Genomic DNA, 3,912 nt, shown 5'->3' on the forward strand with positions numbered 1-3,912 from the left:
TATCACATAATTCACAATAAACATTTAAGAAAAAAAAAAAGTTTGCAACAGTACATTGACATGGAACTGCCAGAAATGGAAGCCACACTCAAAACAGGATGTGGAACAAATACTATCATTACAGATATCAGATGGATTTTGGCTGAAAGCAAAAAGATGTTTTCCTGTGTTTTATTGGTAATACAAAGGTATTTGACTGTGTGGATTATAACAAATTATGGCTAGCCCTACAAAGGATGGGAATTCCATAACGTTTAATTGTGTTAATATGGAACTTGCACATAGACCAGCAGACAATTGTTTGAACAAAACAAGGGAATATTATGCAATTTAAAATTAGGAAAGTTGTGCATCAGGGTTGTATCTTTCACCCTGTTTTTTTCAATCTGTTTGTTGAGCAAATAATCCAAGAAGTTGGAATATATGAAGAAGAACAGGACATCGGGATTTGAGGAAGATACATTAACAACGTAAAACATAAAAATGACACACCCTTGCTTCCTGAAAGTGAAGAGGATTTAAACCACTTACTGATACAGATCAAAGAGAACAGCCTTCAGTGTGGATTACATTTTAACATAAAGAAAATAAAAATTCTCACAACTGGACCAAAAAGTGACATGATGATTGTTGTTGTTGTTATGTGCCATGGTGTCGGTTCCAACTCACAGCAACCCTCACAGGGTTTCTGAGGCTGTAAATCATTATGGGAGCAGAAAGCCTCATCTTTCTCCCTCGGAACAGCTGGTAGTTTCGAACTGCTGACCTTAAGGTTCACAGCCTGATTCATAACCACTAGGTGTAATTTTCTAGCTCAGCTCTCTAGAATGCTTTCTCTCAGAGCATCTTGACATCTTTATTTGGATGTTTAACAAGAACTTGAATTCAACATGTCTCTGATCCAAACTTTGACACCCTCCAACCATTCCCTTTGCAGTATTTTCCTCCTCATTAAATGGCCGCTCTAGATTTTCACATGCTTCTACGTTATACCATATCTCATTATGGAGGATCAGAGAGAATATGTTGAAGTTGTCAAATGCCCATGGAAGCAGCAGTCAAAATAAAACAATCGGCTGCAAAAGATTTTTAAAGGGTTAAAAAACAAAGAAGTCATTACAGGACTGAGTTGCATCTGGTCAAAACCATGATATGTTTAATCACCTTATTTACATAAAAAAGCTAAACAATGAATCAGGAAGACCAAAGAAGAAATGATGTTTTTGAATTATGGTGTTGGTGCAGAATATTAAATATAGCATGAACTACCAGAAGACTTAATAAATTCTGCTCCTAAGAAATAAGAATGGCAAGGCTTCATCCCATTCACTTTGGACATGCTATCAATAGGAGCCTGTCCCTTTAGAAGGACATCATGCTTTCTACAGTAGAAGGTCAGAGAAAAAGAGGAAGGCCCTCAACAAGTTGGATTAACACAGAGGCTGCAACAATGAGTTCAAAAATAGTCATGAGTATGAGGAATACATAGGAACAGGCAGTGTTTTATTTTACTGTACATAGAGTCACTGAGTCAGAAATGACTAAATGACAAATAACAACAACACAGGGTCTGGTAAGGGAAGTCTGAAATCTAAACAGTAGGCCACCAGGAGGGACAGACTGAAACTCTCAGGTATGTGCTGAAACTGCTGTCCATGGGTACAATGTCTTCTTCATGAGAGAAAACTACTCTGTTCTTTAACACTTTGATTTACTGATGCAGGCACATCTTGATTATCTCAGATTTTCTCCCTGTTATGGTTCAGGTTATATATCAATTTGACTGGGCCATGGTTCTCCATAGTTTGGCAGGAATGTAATTATGTAATTTGGTACTTATGTAATGCAGTAATCCCCCATTTTGTGATCTGATCCTCCATAATGAGATTTGGTATAAGACAGTCACCCTATTATAAGATCTGCTATAAGCAGCCAATCAGCTGAAAAGGAGTTTCCTCAGGGGTGTGGCCTGTGTTCAATATGTGTGAATGTTCTGGCATAGCGCTCTGGTTTTCTGCTTGCTATGGATCCTGTATCCAGTTTCATCATCTTATTTCCACTCGTTGAGACTCGAGCCAGCAGATTGCCTTACTACCTGTCGATATTGGATTCATTAGCCTCCACCGCCTGTGAGCCAAAAGTCTGCCATCTGACCCGCTGAATTTTGGTCAGGAGAAACCTCCAGCCTGATGTCTGATCCATGGACTATCAGCCTCTACAATTGTAAGAGCCATTTCTTTGGAGAAAAAAATGTATGAATATATATACTAAGAGTCCTGGTGTGGTCCTGTAGGCTCATCAGAAACTCTACACAGGATCACTATGAGTTGGAACCAACTTGATGACACTTATCAACAACAACATATATACTAAGATACTCACTTAAAGTCATTTGATCATAGATTTTATTTGCATCTACAAAATACCAGCACAGCAACAATTAGATTAGTGTTTGATTGTGTAACTAGGATTATAAACTACCTAACATGGCACACAGTCACCACCTTCACCAAGGGTTCGGAGAAGGTTGATTTTCTCCAGTAAAGGACTCACAGCTAGAATAATAGTTACAATTGGATTCATTCAATTAAGTCTACAAAAACTCCATTGTCTTTCTCCGAGATCCATCTGTCTTCTGCAAACACTAAATGTGTTGTTATAAAGTGCTGACACTTTATTCTAACTCATAGTGATTCTGTGTAGAGTTTTCTTGTGGCAACTGATGGGCTTGAACTACTGACCTTGCAGTTAGCAGACCAGTGCCACACCAGGAACAAATGGTGGTGGTGGTGGTTATGTGCCCTGGAGTCAGTTCTGATCATAGCGACCCTGTGCAGGGTTTCCGAGGCTATAAATCTTTACAGGAGCAGAATGCCTCATCTTTCTCCCACGGAACAGCTGGTAGTTTTGAACTGCTGACCTTAAGGTTTGCAGCCCAATTCTTAACCACTACGCTACCAGAGCTCCTTAGGTGCATTGAATGAAGATGTGGTGAGATTTACTATCCTATCTTTCAAGTATTTGGTAGTGGCACAACTCACAGAAATAATTTCAGGAATGTAGGATAGTTTTTAGTGTGATATTTTCAGAGGTAGAAGTCCTTCTAGTGGCTTCCACTAGCCTTTGCTACCATAACAATCTTCATTCCACTTGTCATGAAACATGTATGGGGAGTTTTTAATGGGTTGAATTATATTCCCCCAAAAGATATGTAGAAGTTCTAACCTCTACCTGTGAATACCATTTTACAAATATTTTCCCATTTAATTGCCATATTATACATATGAAACAGATTTTTTCCTATTTTCCTTAAGAGAAAATTGAAGAACATAGGGGGCATGCTGTTTATGCAAGGTTATTCAATTCAATGATAGATTCAGAATTTGAATTTAACCCTATTTGACTCCAAACTCCATATTTTTCACTTTAGTCTTTGAGACCCACAAAATATGAATTTACTCAAGTTACTGGGTAAAAACCAGACCACTATCTACTTTTTACAGATCTTTATATAATAAAACGAACATAGTTTTATTTTATAAAGTTTTAGTCTGAACTAACTTTTTAAAATAAATTATTTGTTTTCCTGATATTCACATGAATAAGAATCTCTTGAGATATTGTTATAAAACTTACTAGACTAGGTAGAATTTAATTGAATCAACATCTTGGTACATGTAATGGGGAGAGAAAAAAAAAGATAAGCATCATTTTAAAAAGAATTCTGCCTTAAAAAGATTTAAATCTGCCTAGACTGCTTCAAGCTGAACTGTCCTCTTCACACTTCTACACTTTGGCATATATTATTCCCTAGTCTTGCACTGTACCCTCTATTGTTTTTTTGTTGTTGTCAGGTGCCATCGAGTCAGAACCGACTCATAGCGACCCCATGCACAGCAGAATGAAACAATG

Source organism: Chrysochloris asiatica, unplaced genomic scaffold (assembly GCF_000296735.1).
Source record: "Chrysochloris asiatica unplaced genomic scaffold, ChrAsi1.0 scaffold00022, whole genome shotgun sequence".
NCBI lineage: Eukaryota > Metazoa > Chordata > Mammalia > Afrosoricida > Chrysochloridae > Chrysochloris > Chrysochloris asiatica.